General features: G+C 40.6%; 1 protein-coding gene and 1 long non-coding RNA gene across 3 annotated transcripts in view; both read left to right on the top strand.

Moving 5' to 3' along the window:
- The window catches only part of CALD1 (caldesmon 1), a 172,471-nt gene that overhangs the window by 9,303 nt on the left and 141,877 nt on the right, over window positions 1–21,291 (top strand). The gene's annotated exons all lie outside the window — the stretch shown is intronic.
- Window positions 11,194–13,423, top strand: LOC136360911 (uncharacterized). Its single transcript, XR_010743544.1, has 2 exons — window positions 11,194–11,773; window positions 11,824–13,423. It is a non-coding gene; the product is annotated as an uncharacterized lncRNA (long non-coding RNA).

Here is a 21,291-nt window from a genome sequence, read left to right as displayed (position 1 = left end):
ATTTAAGACAAGTGTTACCTCACTGGCTTCAATGGAAATGCTTTTCATTTGTGAGGGAGTAAATGAAGCCAAAATCAGACAGAGACCTAGGGACACTCTCTGGGAGAGGGTTTTAGTCTGGGAAATGTGCTTTGCATACGTATTAAATATATGGGCATATCTACACACTGCAGTAAATGTGTCAGGCCACCTGAGAGAATGAGGCCAAATTCTGCTTTGAGTAGCACCTGTGTAAATCCAAAAGGGACTGACTGCAGGGAAAATGTGCCATGGAGAACCAAAGAAGTATCTAATTTTCTTTGAGTGCTAGAGTGCATTTTTCATGTTGAATTTCTCAAGTTTCTTTGATTAGATGGCTGGAAAATACAGCAAAATTAGACTATTCTCAGGGAGCTTCATGGTTTTGGCTCCTTATTTTCGACCATATGAAATGAAGTTCTGTTGATTGTGAAACCAGTTCAGACAAAAGCACGTGTAAAGTTATTCTGCCTCGAAAATACAGAAGGAAGCAGTGCAATAAGAACTGTATATTTCTTGAGACAACTCTTCAGAATTGTGTAATATTACATTTTCTTTTGAGCTCAGCTAAATGTTGCAAAATTGGAGGAAGGTGGCTGTGCTCTGTTGAAAGTGTAGCTATGGTCTCAAAAAGGCAGAAGAACTTGAAAACTTCTTCAGGTCCAATAGAGGTGTCAGTTAGGAGGCTTATTTTGGTGCCACAGCAACACTCTGCAGCTGTGAGATGGGCTTTGCTGTTTTTCTGGGCGTGAGGAAATGCAGTTGAAGATGTGACAGGTATTGGTTGAGAGTGAATGAAAGACACAGGAAGAGGGATTTGCTGTCTTGGTTTGTTGCTCTCCTTATGTTTTGGTGGCCCTGCTTGCTGCTGTACTGTACAGCAGTGATGCCTTAAGTTCTAGCTTTCAGGTTTTTCACATTCTGTGCTGCCCAGGGGTGCAGGTCTGAGCCTCACATTCAGTGTCACTCAGCTCTCTTCACAGAGCAGGGAGACAAAATCAATCCTTTTCCTGCTGAAGACCAAGGACAACTTTCAGGCCCAAAAGCACAAACAATGGTGGCTGAAGGGAGGAACAAGAAGGATGGGACCTCACAACCTGAAGCTGTAATGGGACATTTAAACCCCAATATGCAAATGGGCCAAAACCTATGAAAATGTAAGATTTTGAGACCGTCAGTCAGTTTGTGACCATTCTTAGTCCACCTTCGGTGTAGCCCCGGTCAGGCCCTGTCCTGCCCAAGGATGATCCTGGAGGCCTTTCAATAAATACTGACTTTATTTTTTGGCTCTGTCCAGTCTCTGTTTCAGATCAGCCTTCCCAAGGCATCAGAGGTATGGGCACACCTGGAATGAGAGCGTGCAGCCTCTTGTCTGTGCGCTTTGAAATATTGTGTTTTAGGTGCAGAGCTTAACCTGGCTCCCTTGATTTTAGCAGGATTTCCCACCACTATGGACACAGCTTTCAGATGCTTTTTGCTTGACTCAGTGTTTGAAACAGTGATGTCTACAGGTGTGTGGCTGTAAAGCTTCTTTGTCATGTGGTTTGCAGCTGATGCTGTGCACTCCTGGTGATGGAGGGAAAATGTTCGAAGACTGTGGAATTCAATAGTGTTAACTTTCATTTTTGCTTGCCTTGAGGACTTGAAGGAAAGCAGCATAATTGTAATTAAGCTTGATCTGTAGCTCGAAATTGAGGAGGGGAAGGCAATAAAGTATGGGGAATGTTTTAAAGGCCCTATCTGCTTATTTAAAGCAAGCTCTTAGAGAGTGGGGTTACAAGCCTCTTCTCAGACTATTACAGGTCTCTAAGTGTTCACTGTCTGAGCCAAAGCTAATTATATTGTCCACAGAAAAAGCACAGCAGAAGCTGGTGTCCCTGTGGTTCACACAACTGCTAATTATTTCCAGTGGTGATGCAGAAATACGTCCTTTACATAATTGGTCTGAGATCAGAGGCTTGTTTCACATAGATGCTGTTCTGCCATCAGGCAGAAATGACTTGTGCCAGCTGCAGTGCCCTGCCAGATTGACAATGGTAGGCATGAAGTAGAGAGTCTGTTGATGAAAGCATTTCAGGTGAGATTTTTTAGTTCTCTCTGGATCTTGTCCCTGAGGAAATTAAATGCTGCTGAGAGAGAAACTCTGGTGGGGTGAGCTCATGTTTGAATGCAGCACAGAAACCCTTTACTTCTGCATGCTTCTAGCATTCTTCTGTCTTAAAACCCACCCCATGTGGTTAAGATATTATTCTACCTTAATATTGTCTTTAGTTGAACAGTGCTTCTCAAACTGTCTGCTTGCATGTGCTAAACAACGCTGTGCATGTTGTAGGTCCCTTTACTGAGACAAAAATGGCCAAGTGGAAAGTCAGAGAGAGAGAGGGACAGAGGTTGGGACTTCTGTCTCCTACATCAAGACACACAGGTCTAAAATATGCTGTCATCCCAGGGAATAATACCCGTAGGTGTCCTAGTTTTTGGCCAGGACAGGATCAATTTTATGCTGTAGCTTGGGGAGGTGTTAGTGGAGGAGAGGCTGGCCATGACCTGGCAGTGTGAACTTGCAGCCCAGAAAGCCAGGTATGTCCTGGGCTGCATCCAAAGCAGTGTGGGCAGCAGGGGAGGGAGGCAATTCTGCCACTCAGCTCTGGGAAGACCCCACCCATGAGTGCTGCATCCAGTTCTGGGGTCCCCAGCACAAAAGAGAAAACAGGCTGTTGGAGCAAATCCAGAGGGGGTCACCAAGTTGATCAGGGAGTTGGAGCACCTCTCCTACAGCAAAAGGCTGAGAGAAGTGGGTTTGTTCAGCCTGGAGAGGAGAAGGCCTGAGAGTAACCTGGACCTGAGTGCTGGAATGCGGTGTGGGATGGGGAGATCATACCCATGGTGCTGCATCCGTTTCTGCCACGCCCAGAAATGATACTAGAGTTAAAAGAAGTGTGTCAGAAATGAACAACTAGGGTTTTATGCTGGCAGAAAGACAGGAGGGTGCACAGGAGCAGCTGTTTCTTGTACAACTTTGGTGCTGCTTGCTGCACAAAGGAGCACGAAAGTGTATCTCTGATGTATCAAAAAGAAAATCTTTATGTACTGCATGTGTCTTTGCATTTATACAGGTGCAATTGGCTTCAACTGAAGGGCCATTTTGATGAGATAGAATGTCTCATTTGTATCTTAGATGTAAATTACATTTTGACATTTACATGAGCGGTGGAAAACAAACACACTCCACTTGTGTTGGTGCTCCTGTGTGCATGAAAGATGACCTGTCCTCCTTCCCCACGTGCATTTTTTGTATGGACATAATGCCCCAATTCAGTATTCATAAAGACAGTAGTGGCTACCCAACTTGGCTTCTTGATGAGGAGAGGCATTTGCAGAATTCCACCCAGTTGAAATCACCGCAGAATCACTGATTCTGCAAGTGGAATTTGTTTATACATTTTTCCTTCATTAAAAAAAAAATGCAATTAGTGGTTTACAATGTTTATATGGATAGCACCAGCTGAATCTTGTTTCCAGTCCATTGCATGCTATTTTAATGTGACCTACAATAAGCACTGTGAAAAAAATTCTGACTGGGGTGTCCAATTTAAAGTTCAAATTCCCACTGTAAGTAAGAAGCTTTGTCAAGCTTAGTTAATCTCCTTAGGTGATATCAGAAATGGTTTTATTTTTTTTTCCAAGGGACAGAAAGAAAGGTAACTGAATCCAAGTAAGCTGCTATACTGCAAATTTAAGGGATTAGATCTTGAACTGTTGTATTATATTGAAGAATTAAGCCAATTCACCACCCAACTTTCACCTTTTCAGTTCAGCAATCCCTCAAATCTCTTTTGGGGAGCCAGTTGTGCTCATATCTGATTTCTCCCTATCAGGGCAAGGGTGCTAGTTCAAAATTTTGGGGTGTGCAAGCCATAGTAAGAGGGCACAGTGTTAGACATGCTGTTTTTGTATGAAACTGAGGGACAGTGCTGTCTCAGACTGCTTCCTCCTCTACCTGATTGCTTTATTTTTGTACGTCTTTTGCTCTTTTGCTTCACTTTATTGATCACATACTACTTCTGGTTTAATAGCACAGCAATACAAAGCTTGTGGACAATTTATTTAAGTAGCTTTTAGGCAATTACAGTGTAGCAATATACTGCTTATTGCATGGAAGCCTGAGCAGTCTATGTCCAGGTTCACCTCTGGGGAAGTTAATTTCTAACTACTGTCACTCTACAGGATGTATCTCAAAATGGTGCAACCCCCCCAATTGTTTCCACTCACCCTAAAGACTGAAAAATCTTCTATGTTCACTAAAGTAATATTTAAAGGGTTCCAGAGAAAAATGTCTGCTTTAAAAATCCTCATCACATTATTCAGATATGACCCTCACAGACACTGAAATACCTTTAGAGGTGTTCCACATCTAAAGAGATGTAGGCACTCTCCTGTTTAGACTCTGTGGCATGGCATTTCCAGCATCTTTTGAAAGTAATCATTCCTCTTTTGGGCTGTCCCATGACACAATATAATCTCGATTCCCCCAAAACAATGCTTTTAGGAACTTTTAATTGTCATCATTCGGATTGGGAGTTACTCTCCTAAAAGAGCAACTCTGGCTGCTGTGGGGATTTTTGTCAGTTTTGCCTGTTCAATATTATTTTAGCATCTCTTCTCCTACCAACAGTAGATGCAGACCGTCCAAAGAAACCTGTGCCTGCCCTTGACCCATCAGAATCCACTCAGTGGCTGTACATTTCCTAACATGTAGGTGTGCTTGCTGAAGAGAATGAGACCTGAATTGTCATTTTGAATGCTGTGTTTCCGTCTTTTTGTCTTCAAACAGCTCAGTCACAGCTCCATGGCCAGAACTACCAGATTTTGTTAGTACCCTCAGCCGTTGACATCAATATAGTTTCTTGTGCCTAAATTTATGTAGATTGAGAGAGGCTTCATTTGACAGAGATCAAAGATTTAAACATTTAGGTGATTGCTGTCTAATTATCATAGCCTTGGTAATGTGACAGGGAAAGAGAGAAAAGGATATAAGTTACTTTGAGCCATCAGATAAGAAATATAGATGTAGTACATGCTAGCCTGGAGTATTTCAGTCTTTAGAATGTGTGTATGGTTAGCAGCTTTAGGCACTTTGTGCTGTCTTTGATTATAACAGTGCTGAACTTTAGCTGCAAAACTGAAACTTCTGATTTTCTAGTACATCAGAACTGAAACCTAAACCCATGTAATCTGTAAAAATAAATGTAATTACTTTAGCAAATGTGTTACAGCTGGCCAGGTTTCACATTAAGGTACCTGTTTCTTATAGCTGACTAGTGTCAGAAGACAGAGGTGATGGCTTGAGCTGTGCTTTGCAGGCAGAACGGAGGAGAAAAATGATTGCTTTGCCTTCTTCTGTGTGTACATTAAAGTGAATTAAACAGAGTTACAGATCTGACCTCTGACACTTCTTCCCACTATTTTCTTCTGTTTAAAGCTGCTTGGTGAGAGTAGCTTTTTCTCATTTCAAAATCTCTGGTAAAACTGTAGTGAAGTGGGCAGCTTCAAAATTGAACACTTGATAAAATCTTGACGCACACCTGAGGCATCAGAAGCTGTGACTGATCTCTTTCAAAGTGCTAGAGCAGGAGATGGGACTCTTGCACTCCATCACTGGCGCTGCTTTGGCTTTGCTTGAGCAGAATTTCCCCCTTTTTTTCTTGGTTACTTATGTAGCTAACGCATTTGAGGTTTCTGCAGCAGCACAGTGGCTGCAGCAAAGCTCTTCAGGGTTGGTCAGTGATTGCAGTGGTGAAAATAAGATCATGGCAGGCTGTACAAGGTCTCTCTCTGGTCAGAGCACTGGCACAAAGCACTGCTTGCACTGGTGTGGATCTCTTCATTGTTCTCCAGACTTGGGTGCCACTTCCTGTTGTGGATGGAACCTAAATTAATCTGCTATCATGTTATATTGTTTTGGAAATTTCAACAGCTATTTTTCACAGGAGTGCTGAAATTAATTGAGGGTTAATTAAGGTCTACAAAGTGTTTAGAGGTTCTTTAATGAAATGGGACCTGAATTATCATTTTGAATGCAGTTTTTTCTATCTCTTTTGTCTTCAAACAGCTCAGTCACTGGCCAGAAGTACCAGATTTTGTTAGGACCCTCAGCTGTTGACATCAACCTCAGAATAATATAGTTTCTTGTGCATAAATCAGTATGCAGTTTGAGAAAGGCTTCATTTGACAGAGACCAAAGCTATAAATGATTAGGTGCCCTGGGAGTGATAAGTGCATTGTGATGTTATTAACTGAAGTGATGCCTACCAAGAACTAGTGGTAGATAAAGCTATCAGCTGCTGAGCTTTTCTGTTCCTGCTCTTTGATCTTGCAGGTTTCTAGTTCTTCCACTTCAGCAGTTTTAAATTCCTCCTTACAAAGAATGCCTACTGAAGTCATGTGGACCAACTGACTTTTTTGGATCACTAACTCAAACCACTGGAGCAAATTATTTGGTTTACAATTTCAATCTCAGTTTAAAAACATTGGTGTTTCTAAAATTGCTTTCTAGGAGGCTTAACCTGTAGGAACACCTCTCTTGAGTAGCCAGGGTATGTTACAGGGCAGGAGTACATGTGGGATCTTCCTGAGAGGTGGCCTCATTCTTGTTCTCACATATTCTGGTCTTTCCAAGAGTCATTTTTCTCCTGTGAGATGTCACTGGGAGTGTTTTTTTGGCATGAGAGTGTACGAACTCTTGATCTTGATCTTAACCATCCTGGACCTCATGCAGCATCTGGAAAGAAAAGCAGCAGTGAAGGCCTAAACTTTGTGGGTTTTTTTGTTTTGCTTTGGGTTGCCCTTTTGGTTTTTTGTTTTTTTTTTTTTTTTTTTTTTAGAAGCAAAATTGTAGTTTCTGAATGACCTGCAGACATTATGTGGGCAAATTCCTGCTCTGAATGGTTCCCAGGATAACTCTGCATTGTGTATGTCCCAAGCAACTTGTAGCTGGGATTTGTTTTGTTTGCTTGCAAAAGAAAATTAATATATCATGATGGGCAAGGCATGGCACATAAGTCAAATTACACAAACAACTGGGGATTTTTGTGTTCTTATATCTGTCCATGGATAATATTTAGAAAGCAAAGTCATTTAAAAACCTTAAAGAATTTTGGCTGCCTTTCAGAAATGGTGGAGTTAAGTCAATAAAATGCTCAGTAGAGATTGTATGTCCCCAGACATATTTTATCTTGACAGGCTATATACTATTGAGAGCTGCAGCCACAACTTGAAGCCAAGTTGGGAAAAGAACACTTCTGTTACAGGGCTGCATTTGATGAGAGTCTGAGGAGGGGAAGGGAGAGAATTGTGTGTGCTCTGAGAACACCAAATGCAGCAAGCTTTGCTAAGCTGAACTCCTGGGTTCTATAAATCATTGTGACATCAGTAGGTCTTTACTGATTTACATCTCTTGGGCATCTGTTTTGGTTTTTATTTTACACAAACCTAATTTCTCTGGAAGCATGAAAGCATGGGGTTTTAATAGAAATTATATTGAGGGGGGGCAGTAGCTTGGAGTCTGTGTTATTAAAGCTTGTAGTCGGTATTGCTGAGTTTAAAAAAAAATTAAAATAAGTAAAAGGGGCAAGTGTGGTAATGTCTAGCCTCCATGACCTGGATCAAATTGATCCATGATTTCTCTGCACTGATGTGGCTCCACTGAAGTTTGCTCATCACACATCTTGCTTTTATGCCAATGTGTGGCTGGAAAGAATACGCTTTCCGGGTTGGAGACTGGAAATTGTGAGTTATGTGACATTAGAACAGATATTTTATTGCCCTTTGGGTCCTCCCATCCGAAAACAATGTGAACAATACATTCAAATAGCAAGTAGGAGAAAATCTGGCTCTGCTATCTGTTGAAGGAAGCTGAGTAGATCTAGTTACCCTGTTGTGGGATTGTAACTCTTTGGGTTTATTGGAGACAGAAAAGTGGTGCTGAGGGGCAGTAAAGGTCTTTATCTCTGTTTTAGTTAGCCTGCATAAGAGTGATGTGCATTCCTGGTCTTTTATCCCAGTGAGAGGCTCCACGTAAAGGCTGAGGTCTGACACAGGTGTTTGCTCATCTCTGTTTTTGGGAGTCCCAATTTGTCTTTTTTGGGAAGGTAAATTCACCTTTCAGGTACTAAAGGAAACTCATATCCAGGCAGTACAGAATAGACATGGGCTGCAACAGCTGCTCTCGAGGGCAGGGAAGAGTAACTTTGAAGTGAACTTGGGTGGTACTTTTGGCCTGCTTAACTAGCATTAGTTGTAATGGTTGGGGGTTAAAGTTGTGAAAGAATTATAGAGGATTTAAATTTACTTCTCAGTCATCCTATATGAGCATTGGCAAGGCTTTTAAGAAGGGAGGTTAGAAAGCTTAATTTTTGTAGTCTGTTCTGAAACCTTTGCTTTGGGGAATCTTTACTATGATGTAGATCCTGTAAGAAGACATAGTGGGCTATTGGTCTATGGTGAATTCCCCTTTTTGCCTGTCCCATCAGAAACCAGACTTCTAAAAGACCCCACGCATTCTTAATGTAAGGAGGAGCTACAATAGGAATGTTTGTCAGGATGAGTGTCTTAAAAATAAGCATGACCATAGTCACACAGCAGTATGCACTGCCTAATAGGGTTATGTGGTGTGTTAAAAAGTTAAACAAATGATATTTAGGCTTGTAGATTTTTAACTGTTTTTCATTCATAGAAATATTTTGAGAAGATATTTTGTTGTGGTATTGCTACTGTTAAAATGGATATTTTGGACTGTTATACTTCAATTGATCAAAACAAAACAAAAAAACAACTTGGAGGAATTTTTATATTTTTTTCTTCCTTAGATGTTCTGTCCTTGAGTCAATAAATAGTGGCTTGAAGCTGGTAAGGGATGCAGTTCCAAATGCAGTGTGGAGGCAGCTGTTGGGAATTAAAAACCTCAGAGGACCACCCTTCCCCACCCTGGCTGTGTGTGTTGGCCTGATAGGTTTCATCTGTCCCTGGAAGTCTTTCTTGAGAAGAAATAATTAGAACAAATAATGATCTTGACAATACCACTTAGGTATTGTCAGATAATTATATTGGGGAGGCTGGGGTGATGCTTTTTGCACACAGAGTGAGACTGACCACCGTGGAATTATTTCTCTTATGTGAGAGGAGAAAGCAACTACTATGGGAGATATATTTGAATTAGATACCTCACATTCATCCATTCATTACCTCGGGAGTGGGAGGCATGGAAAGGTAGTGGTGAAATGACTCACAGGGGGAGTTTAACAGGGTGCCAGGGGTGGCTTTCTCAGCCTCCTGAGCTCAGGCAGTGCTGCATGGCATGGTGTGCCCTTCTCTGCCATGAGGTCACCACCAGACAACATTTTCTTTCTCCTTTCAATCTTTGCACAGTGAGGGTGAATCTGGACTGTACTTGGAGCCATTTCACGAGGGCAGAAGCAATTGTCTTGTACTTAAGCTGAAGCAGGAGCAAATCCTTAAGTCCAGGAGTAGCAATAAGAAAGTGTAGCATGTTCAGTAATGTGGAAACTATGTCTTATTTTTTTCTTCTTTATGGAGAGGTCCTACATTTGAATCAGGCGTTCTCACTAGCCAAAGAATCTATTGAATTTTTTTGTCTTCTGATGACTCCTGATCCTGAAAAAGATCAAGACTTAGGTGAGTAAAAGATATTAAAGCATACCAGCATCTTAGATACCTAACTAGATACTAATTTTGAATTAAATTCCTTACCTTTACTTGATGGCTCATTTTTAGAGATACCTGCTAAGTTACTTAAAGTTCTGGGCCCTGAAAGGCACAGTGTGATGTAGAATTTTAAGTCAGAAATTACTGAGAATTGTTGCTTTCTGACAGCTTCACAGTGATTTAAGGCACCCAAAGCAGTATATTCCAGCAGTGTTCAGGAAATGCTCCTCAGTTCAGTTCTGAAGACGTATTTTTTCCACTACACCTGTGTATAGTCATTCTAATCTTTAGCAGATTATTGCTCAGGACTTAGTGTTGTCTTTAGGGAAGCACAATGAAACCTGTGTTGCTTGGTGTCTGCTGTAACTTTTTCTAAATAGAGGATTTCATATCCAGCATCTTTCATCAGCCCTGGATCCACTCAGTTTGTCATGATGCAGAAACCTCTCACATTCCTGTTCAGTGGGGGTGTTTGCAACATTCTGCTGAAAGAGTGAAACCTGTGGTGCTGTGAAACAGTGGCACAAACTCAAGAGGTCCAGAGAGAAAAGGGAGTTTTTTATAATACATATACTTATGTCTATGCATTATACAAGACTGTGGTTGTAAAAGGACATGTCTGGTGGCTTTACTTTTGAACCAACTTACTGTTTCTTGTTTTCATGATGCCACTTGGAATAATTCCTCTAAATGTTGAACCTTCCATTGTTGGGCAAATTTTGCACTTGGCTAAAAATATTCAAATATTAAAAAATATTCAAATATTATCTAAGGCTTTCGTTCCTTCAGGTATTTCTTCTCCCCAGGTGTTAAGAAATTGCACGATGGTGGTTGGCAAGGTAAAGAAAATATAAAGGCTGCAGTGGATAATTGATAGGAGATTGGTGCAGATTTTTAAACCTGAAATTGTCCCTATGAGCCAACTGAAATTAATGCTGTTATTCCTGAAAGTACCACTAAAAGCCTGAACCAGTTTTAGTGAAGTGGCATTTTGGAAGTGAAGTCAGGGCTTTTCAGAGATCACACTTCAGTGAAAGCAAACATTCTTTTTTTAGCTTTCACTGGTAGAAATCCAGATGCATGCTTTAAAGCTCAGTTTACTCTGGCTGTAGTCAAATAAGGAAAGACAGAATATTAGTCCAGATGGGGGTGCTTTAATCATCAACCCATATCTGAATTTCTCTTCCTTCAGCTTCTCCTCCCTTTGAAATCTGGTCACCTAAGAATCTTTCTGAATGCTGTCATCTGGAATAATTCCTTAAAACTGCTGAGTTATTTTAGATTGCAGACTTCCTGCTGTCCTTCCTGTGTCTTTTTGGGTTTTCAATTGTTTCTGCAATGATTCTCCACTTTTGTCCAGCCTAGGGCAATAAAAAATAGAAGCCACTAGACTTAGACTCAGCTCTGGTTGTCCCATATCCTCTGATTTCTGTTGTGACAAAACATGCTGATGATGAGCTACCCCAGTACTTGGCATGATTGTTTATCTTATGTTTCTTGAAAAATTTAATTTATTGAAAGCTGGCTTGTTAGAAGTACTGGATGAGCAGTGTTGAAATGGAATTAATTTGCTTTCTAGGAGAAATAGCTCAAACAGAAGCTTTTATCAGACTTCTCTCCTGCCCTGAAAGAGCCCAGCTGTTAGGAAGTGGGAAAAGGGATGTGTTCAGGCTTCATACTCACACAATGGTTGGCCTTTTTTATGCAGGCTATTGATAGGACTGCTCATTTATAATAACTGTAGTTGTTTGTGTGGTCAAGTGAAAAACTGTCAAGGTCATGTCTAAGGAGATCATGTTCCATTGGTGCAAAGCACCACCAGGTGTCATGAGATAGATTAGTAAAAATAAATTTGCAAGTTTTTCCATCCGTACAGCCCTGGACTGTTATTTTAAAATGGGTAAAGATACTCAAGGTACACATTCCTTTGAGTTTTCTTTCCAAATCTGAAAAAACCAAAATAGTCTATCTAAAGCCTCTATAATGGAAAATGATTCCCAAGGGGTTAGAGAGGTGCTGGTTTTGTTTGTTTGTTTGTTTGGGGTTTTTTGTGTTTTTTTTTTTTTTTTTTTTTTTTTGCAGTAACTAAAAAGTTAGCACTGAAGTAGGAAGTGCATATAAACATCTACTCAGCAAACACATGACACATTTATATAGTGGGGATTTTAGAGGTTAAGAGTGTCCAGTTGGTACTGGGAATGCTCCAAATTCTCCAGGCTTCCAGTTTCATTGTTGTGTTTGAAACCTTAGGGGAAAATAGGAGTACTTATCAAATATTTGCATTTATCCACATCTGCAAATTACATGCAAGGATGATATTTTTAGAGATTCCTTGAACGAACTTAGTGGTTCTGGAAATTCTGTGGTCTGGCCTGTCCCATACCTAAAAATTTTGCCATTTGTCTAGCTGTTACTCTTCAAATTTCCAAAACAATTAATTAGAAAAAGAAGAAAAAATTAACACTCTGTAACAAGGGCAGAAAAGGTTTTTACAGGGTGGAGGTGGTGGGAGAAGCTGGTCCTGGGAGCTTTGTACACAAAAATCAATGGTGGGCTAATTTCCAAGGTCAACAGAATATACTGTGGCTGTGCTCCTGTAGCCTGTAACTCCTGTAAACATGCCTTTCCAACATGAGAAGTACCCCAGCCCCTCTGGGATGATGTGAGAGGAATGGGTCAGCAGGGGAGGCCTGGTGGTTCTGTCAGTGGTTCTGTTTGGTAATCTTTGAGCAGATGTTCCCTGGGGTATTCCCATGTGATTTTGGGAAACGTGTGTCAAGCATGCTGGGCTCTTAGAACAGTTGTTATTACAGCACTTGAGAACTGGAAAACTCAGGGGACAAAAAAAAAAAAAAGAATTCAGGAGCAGAAGTGAAGTAGAGTTACTACTGGGTGATACTACAGCTGCTGCTACCTAGAATTCAGATAAAAAGCACAGAGGATCCTACCAGGATCAGGAGGGTAGGGGGATAGTGAGCAGTATGAAGATAAGGCAGTTGTAGAATGCAATCTGAATCATTCAGTGAAGTGACTTTGTTCAGATAAATTGTTGTAATGCAGCCAAACCCAAAATTATATATTAAGGAACAAGAGAAATGGAACGAGGGATTGTATCTTCTGTGTATGAACAATATAGAAGACTAATAAAAATCAAATCTTGGTACCTCCTTGGGGACAGATATTGGCTACCAACACACTCTGTGATCCTAGCAGAGAAAATCCTGTGGAATAGTTGGAATCTGAAACCAGACAAGTAAATTAGACACACATTTTTATGCTCAGGGTGATGAACCGCTGGAAGAACAATGTTTGGTTGGTTCTCTTGGTGGTGGTAAGAAAAAAAATGTGATATCTGCCTTATGTCTCAGAGTCTATGGCTGGTGTGGTTATTTTTTTTTTTTTAATTTCTTTCTTGTAGTTCCAAAATCCCCTTTAGTTGTATCTAAAAACTGGTTTGGGGGCTATGTCTGTGCAGGGTCTTAAGTCCTCCTAGACAAAGCTGGAACCTTTCTGATCACCCCTGAAGTGCAAATGTATTGCAGCAGGAGCATAGAGCTTTAGTTAAAACTCCAACAGAAATAACTTTGTTACAATGGTTAATAAACTGTGCTGTGGAGCCTCTGGAGCTGTCACAGAAATGCGATCCAAAGATGCCTGGAAAGACAAGAAACACAAAATAAAAGGCGTGGTAAATGAGCTCCTACAGACCAAACATGAAGGCTGTTGTTGGACTGTTGCAAAACGCTTTTGAGGTCCCATGCACTGAGGAAGCAGCAACTGGGGAGAACCAGCAAAGCACACACTCTAGAGGCTTCTCTGGATGGGTTCTTTCATGGGAGACTTTTAGGCTGGAGTTTATTGTAGATTTAACTTCATGTTAATGGCTCACATCTATTGGAGAAAAATGAGATGATATACGATATAAAAATGAGATGTGCTGCTCTGCTGTATGTCCAGAATGAGAACCAAGCTGTTTTGATAACTAATCATGATATACTCACTAAATGTGTTCTCGAGTCACTAAATGAGTCAGTAGACAGCAGGCACCTCAGTGACATAATAGGACAAGAAAATGTTATTTAATGCTTGCTTTATATATTGTTTATGCAGAACAGCATGAATTTACTTTGAGCTATCTGTGCTTTCTGTGTTAGTCTTGTTTTTAGAGTTTGAGGAATAAAGAAATACCGTCTTCCACTAGGTATTTATCAATAGATCAAATTAGGGACAGCTGATCAACAGTTTAGAGGACAGTGTGGGCCTGACTTAGAAAACCAAGCCCCATTCCTTTTAGAGTGTTTACATGCTGACTTTTCTGTAGAGGCTGGGGCAGATTGAGTTTGTTGTGGGGTTTTTTTTGTGTGTGATATGGTCAGAAAATGGATGTGGGTGGGAAAGAAGACTAATTCTGCTGTGGCACTTATAAACCCAAGTAACTGGGAAGGCTGCAAAGCAAAGCAGATATTACAAAGATTCAGAAAGTTTTGTGAGTTCTCTGTTTAGTGTATTTTTGTTGTTTTTTGTGTTTTGGGGTTTTTTTTTCAGGTTTGCATTGATACTCCTGAGGAGGGCTAAGAGAAAAGAATTATGAGAAATGGCAGTAGAATTAAGCAAGAGACTTGAAATTGGGAGGAAATGTGAGGGAAAGAAATGAAGATTTTGCATTTGATCTGAAAGTTTGAGATGAGAGAGAGGAGGGAGGGCAGAGCTGTCAGGAGTGACAGAGAGGGCACACAGAAACAAGGAAGATGGGTGCAGGTTTTTGAAGAATCGGTCTGAAACAATACTGTGAAAAAGAGGTAGGAAGGGATGAACAGAGGATTTATAAGTTTATTATTAATAGATTTATTGGAACTGAAACCAGAAATACCAGCTCTGGGCACTGCTGGAGGTGATAAACTGTTTAACACAGGCTTTGAAGGCTGTTGTATTTCCATTTGGGTGTGATGTTATTCAGTGTATTTTAGACTAGTAGTGGCAATTGTGTCAATTGTGGCACTGCTCCATCTGGTGGAAAATAAATTTTTCCTGTTTAGCATGGACACTTGTCATATCTGATGGTAAAAAGTGCTTGCAAAATCCCTCCCCATGTATTTCAATGCACCAAAACAAATAACTACACTTTCAAGTCCTGAAGGGAAAAAAAGTAGTGCAAGACACTCATATGATGTTACATGTATATTTTTATATAATACTCTGCTCTCCAGAAGTTTTTGATGGTTATCCACACTATCTTCCTACTCATCACCAGTGTTTTGGTAACAAAGGTTTGTCTTGGATTTTTCTGTAAACTGTATGTAGGCAGCATTGACTTGCTCTCTTCTGTGACAGGTATGGTTGTAGTTCCACTTTTTTTTTTTTTTTTTTTTTTTTTTTTTTTTTTTTTTTTTTGAGCATTAGAATATGTACAGGGGTAAAATGTTTAATTTGTTTTTATGGCTCTGGTCCCAGGTAAGTGTTGCAGGGTTGATGTCCTGAGTAGGACAAATCCTGGCAGAGTATCAGGCTTCCATTCTGACTGTGATTAACTGGCTCAATGTCAACCTTGTGGAAAGTAACAGAAGGTGGCTCTGCCATCACACGAGCCTTTAGAAGGAAGTTTTCACCTGAATACTTGGGTTAGCTTGAGACAGAGGCAAGTTTAATGCAGATTTTTTTGTCATGTCTTTTGTGTATTCAGTACTTTTGCTTCCATTTTCTCTGCCCATGAGTTTGAGTCCTGACCTCTCAGTAGGATTCCAGGACACATTTTCAGCCTGCTCGTTTGTAACTTGAAAGTTACATTTCCAAATGAGTGCTTGCATAGGCTTCTCTGTTGCATCTTTCATCACCATTTTTAGATGTCTCCCTGTAAATGTCAGGCACTTCATCACTTCTATGACTTCATGTACCTTCGTGCAGGGCTGGTGGCCTGGGATATTCTGCAAGTGTGTTTATCTTGTCATCACCAGTTGTGCTTTGGACTGGGTTTGCTCCTGAGCAGTGTAGAGAGATGGCTGAGTGATTGCAACCCTTATTCTATGCTACTCCACTGCTTAAACTTGCCCTCTTTGCCTGCTTTTGGATCTGACCATGTCCCAGGATTAGGGGAATATTATCTCTGTGACTGTGAGCTGGAGAACATGTCTCCAAAAAGTTCCTGGCTGTGTGAAGTGTGATATTCCATCTCAGCGTTTTAGCAAGGTCTGTCACACAGCTGAAACTGGAGCATGTTCTTGTATCTTCAGCACGTATCTTGTTTGGTCATCTTGCTGTAAACTGTTTATGAGGATTTTTATCAAGTGATTCATCTTGAATCCACTGTGTGTCACCTTCTTGGTGATTTCAGTAGGGCATTGCACAATGATTTGCAGGGCTACCTGATTCATGAGTCTGCTAAGATCCATCTGATCAGTGCACCTGGGAGATGTGTGGTCACTCTCAGCTTCATGGGAAGCTTTAATGTCTGTGTGCTACGTTTGGGTCTCAGGTACCTGCGTGGCTTTAAACAGCTATTACCCAGCTGTACTCTCAAAGTCTCCTTGTTCTCTTCATGTACTGCCAAGCAATAAGAGAAGTACAATTTTATTGCCACCTTCCATTTTATGTAATGTGTCTGGGTCTATGTATTATATTGCATTGTAGTATATATATTTTTACATACATATATATATATACACACACCTACACACCTTTCCAGGCTTTGTAGTCTGGCCAAAACGGTATTGCAACATGGATTGGTTGATGGCTTGTAGGGTTGGAAGAAGTGAATTGAAATTGCCCATGTGAAGCAGTGCTCTTCCCTCTAGGTTCAGTCTGCTTTCTCAAGTTGAAATAGCAGGTGAATATTTGCTGGACTTGGAGTAAGTGGCTGACATTGTCACAGTGCTGTCTGTCATTTTTAAAGAGCATTTAACTGTTAGGTGTGAAATGGAGAAAGGAGTGAGTGTAAAAGATATGGTTTCCCTCTGCTGTAGTGGTTTGCAGTTCACATAATTGTAGTTGGTACTGACTGGAATTAAGTCTGGATTAAAATTTGGATACAAGCTGCAGAACACCATGCATGAAAAAAGTAGAGAAATAAATTCCTTCATGATAGCTGATTTTTTCAGAAATGCCTTTTGGTTGAAGTACTACATGGGTTTTACAAAGTTCATGTACCTCTGCAGTTTATTTTAAGAGATCTGAATTTATTTGGTGTAGATTTATTTCAATTATCTAATCAGAAGCAGACACATAACTTCTTCTCAGGCTGTCAAAGGTATTCAGGAATGTATGACAAACTTCAAAAGAATGTATAAGATCTTGCTACACATCTTACTATGCACTTTTATAGAGAAAAGTTAATTAAATTTTCCCCTTCTGCCTAGAAATTACTTTTAGGCTAAATTAAGCATGTGGGGTTGTAAGGCTTTTCAGTGTTCTCTCTTTCTGCTTTAGCTTTGTGACTGATTAAACAACCAAATGTTTATCTGGATCAAAGAAATAATAAGCAGAGGGGGCATCCTTAGGCCAGTTATCAGTTGAAAACAATTTAACTGTCAGGTATCTAAATTCCAAGGCACAGAGCCTGCCCAAGGGATGCTTAATCCCTTGTCCAGGGACTGTGGACAATAATGTAAGAAACTTCTAGGGAGAAAGGAGCTCAGTTTCCCAGCTCATGTTTCTGCAGGCAGGGGTTTGCTGAGGAATAAAAGGACTGTGCCACCCTTGGGAGTCCTGCCTGGTGTGGAGTGTGGTCCTGTCAGGTGGGACATGAGTTACCTGGGGACAGGGCAGTGTCCTTCCCTGCCTCCAAATCAGGAATGCAGCTTATTCCTGGATTAAGTCCTAGGTTAATTTATGTTCACTCGCTGGGAGGGAAGGGGAGAAGAAGAAAAAAATAAAAAACAAACCTCTGCTTATCTGAATGTACACCATTCAAGTATGTTTGCAGGGACAATATTTTAACTTCTTAGTCTCAGCAATTTAGATAAGAACGTGTACTTTCCTACGAAAGACAAGGCACAGTGTCTTAATATTAATGCCTGACACAGAGTAACCCTACGTGATAAAGTACATAGATAGCACAACAAGAGGTGAATTAGAAATGCCTGGGAAGATATATGATGCCATTAGTAAAACATGGAGATTTATGTGTGACATTAACATCTCTAAGACAGCAGAAGCAGAGTAGTACTACTAAAGCTGCCTAAATGTGTGGTGTTTTTTTCTTTTTTTTCCCCACATGCGATAACAAAGAGATCTGAGAGAAAGGCTTATCTAATGAGTAAAGTACTGCCTACAATTTGGCAGACCCACCATTCCCTTCACATTTTCCTCTGCATCCTCTGGCAAATGACTGGGACTCAAACTTTTGAAATCCGTGGCTGATGGCTACAACAATAGTGGCGTTTTGGGTGGGATTGAACACAAAATTTGGGTTGCCTTTTCTTGGCATTCAGGTGTCTTTCTACTTGCTTGGGAATGCCTGTGTACATCGGGGGGAGAGTTAAGCAGAAAGAACGTCCCTGGAGGAGCAGGACTGGCCAGCAGCAAGCACCAAGCATAGAGGTCCCCCAGAGTCCACTTCTTGAGCTCTTTAACACCAGGAAACATGAATTTTAACGCTGCTGGCCAGCTTGTGGGACCTATTTCATCTTCCCAGGCTTGCAGGGTCAGGGTAGTGAGAGAGTGGCTTCATCACTCTGTCAGAGTGTTTGCTGTGAATTACTGGTGTTGTTGCTGTTATGCCCAGTTAGGCTGAGTTTTGCATGCATGTAGAGTTGGGACAGCAGGGATGCATCCATGGTTCAGCTGTGGGACAGTCCTGTCCTGTGGGTTTGCTATCTCCTTTTCTGTTAGAGTCAGGATTAAATGCTCGAGAGATGCAGTTTATGTTTGGACTCAGATGTTTATTAATTCTTATCTACAGTACAGACTCACAGGTTGTGAGTTCTAGCTAACAAAGTGAAAAATGGCTCCATCTCTCTCTTTCCAAGGTCTTTTAAGCACAAACTGTCCAATTAAGAAATGACACCTAAATTATTTTTACTTTTAACCCAATAACCAATCACCCATGGCTTGCAGTGTGGATTTTTCTACCCAATTACAAAACACCACCCAGACCCATGAAGAGGAAGGGGAAAGAGAAGAACTCAACCTACACCCTATACTAAAACTTTGAACTCTCTTTTCCACCATGTGATATTACATACTTCTATTCAAACTACACACCCATAATCCCAGTGCCATCATTCAATTTTGGAAGCCTTCTCCAAGGCCTCAGGTCACATGTAGTGTTCTCTTGGGGGTCAGTGCCTGTCAGCACAGAAAGTCTAAAACTCTCAGCTCCCAGGGTCCCAACATGCTCCTCCTGCCGAGGGGAAGATTCCTTTGTCTTGGGTTCATCATAACACAGAGATGGAGCCACAATCATAACTGTTCATGGCTCTGGAATCGGAATATGTTCTATTGCCTGTTGGGAGTTTCTTGCTGTACGAAGTGAGTTCAGTTAAGCAAGGACTCATTTTTCCAGAGAGACTTTTTTTACAGGAGGTTCTCACTTGTGGAGAGCCAGTGTGAAAGTAAGCAGTCAGTCTGTACTGTCTTAAAAGCAGAGAAGAAAGAAAAACTGTCATTGTACTTGAGGGTGGAAGTACAAGTAGAGAATGCAAGTTTCTCTTGAGCAGACCCATCAGTGTGTAGTAAACTGAGGTATAATTATCTATGGAAATTGTGCTTTCCTTCTCTTTGAGCTTTTAGCATTTATACATGAATAGAAATTCTGCTGGTTTTGAGATAAGGCAGTTTAATATTGACATTTAATTATTGGTCATGTAGGGAAAGTTGTCAACGGTGCTGTGGTCGGTGTGCAATGTAATGAAGATTTTTTTTGGGGGGGCACTAGGTAAATATCCTCAGAAATTTGAGACTTGGAAGTTAAAGCTGATACCATCCTTTCAAGTATGTGGTTAGTTTGCTGGAAAAAAGTCACTTATCAGTAAGAATAATCTCATGTTCAAATGTGGAGCCCTTTTAAATTTGGTAAAGTGTCATTAGCAATAGCACATCACGTGTGAAAGCACTTCATCTGAAAGGTCTCCAGGATCTTTTCAAGGGTGAGTTTTGCACCAAAGCTCGTGGAAAATACCACTTGGATTACCAAGACTGAAGCACAGTGAGCATGAAGATTTGGTCTTAATTTGCACTTGAAATGGGAGAAGACAAATTAGAAACCTAATTTGTGACTAGTGGGCTAGTTACCAGACAAGATTTTGGGGCTTTCTCCTGTCAGCTGGAAAGCAACCCTAACATATCCATCTACTGCATGCAGAAAGGGTACAGAGACCTTTACAAATATCAGACATGCTGACTTCGTACTTTTTGATGCCTTTTTCATTTTTATGAGAGAAGTTGACCAGAAACAGCTCCATAGTGCATAACCTTTTATTGTTTAGGGGTTTGTAAGTTCCATTTTATTTTTTCACGGTGTAATTTTTTTAATCTCATAGCTGAAAATGAAACAAACCCTCACTTTTATGATGTGCGAGCACATATATTTTACATTCATTTTCATAACTTCCAATGGAAAGAAGTCCTCCAAGGAGCTGTAGTCAGGTTAATAAAGCTGGAGTCTGAGGCTCCACAGAGCAGGGAAGTCCTTGAGCTTCATTGCATGACATGGATGGTTCTGGCTGCTTTACAGAAACAGAGATGTCAGAGTGTAATTTAGCAGCATTTGTTTTCAGTAGTCACACTATGAAGAGCCTGATGGAAAGTCTTCAGTGAGTTTTGGATCAGATCATGAAACAGTTTGCCTATGGAACACTACAAAATTTAGATTTAAGAATAGATTTTATTGGAGACCAGGTTCTTTATGTTCGTAAAAAAAGACTTAAAAATATGGCTGGAATAAGTGTGTGTGATTCCTTTAAGATCAAGAAATGAAGCCATTCTAGTGATTTCCCAAGAGAGTAAAAGTTAGCATGTAAGAAACAGATGCTGAGGTTTTGGCCCTGCTGAAACTGATGAAGTTTCTATCCCATCCAGGGGTAGAAGAAATCCTCAGATTTGGCAGAATTGCTGGTTTTCTGGCTGTTGACTGTTTTTAGCAATAATCTCTGGCCATAATACACCAGCTCACTGGATGCCCAGTGCCCTAGGCTACTTCATGTAGCCTGTGAATCCTGTATGAATGTTTTGTGCGTAAATGCAGAGCATTTTCATTCCACATCTTGGTATGCCTGATGCTTTGGGCTGATTCCAGCTGAATGCTGTGTGTCAATCAGTGCAGCATAAAATAATTCTAACAGAAATATTTCAGACCTGCTTATTTTGACTTGTCACTGTCGGCAGGGGGGAGAATTCTGCTCAGAAATTGAGTTTTCATGTTTTCTAGAGTAAAATGGACCAGCTAAGAAAAAAAAAACCAAAACAAACAAACAAACAAAAACTCATAAAAGTCGCCAGAATGTGCATACATAATAGAAAGCTCCCAACCAGTCTTGTTAAATTCATGTTTTACACTGTCACACAGTCATGGAATGCATAACAATAGTCTGGCTATAGGTCAAGGGTCTGTTTGTTCTT

The sequence above is a fragment of the Sylvia atricapilla genome, chromosome 5, assembly GCF_009819655.1.
Source record: "Sylvia atricapilla isolate bSylAtr1 chromosome 5, bSylAtr1.pri, whole genome shotgun sequence".
Lineage (NCBI taxonomy): Eukaryota > Metazoa > Chordata > Aves > Passeriformes > Sylviidae > Sylvia > Sylvia atricapilla.
Note: the sequence above shows the minus strand (reverse complement) of the source record. Positions and strands in the feature narration are given on the sequence as shown.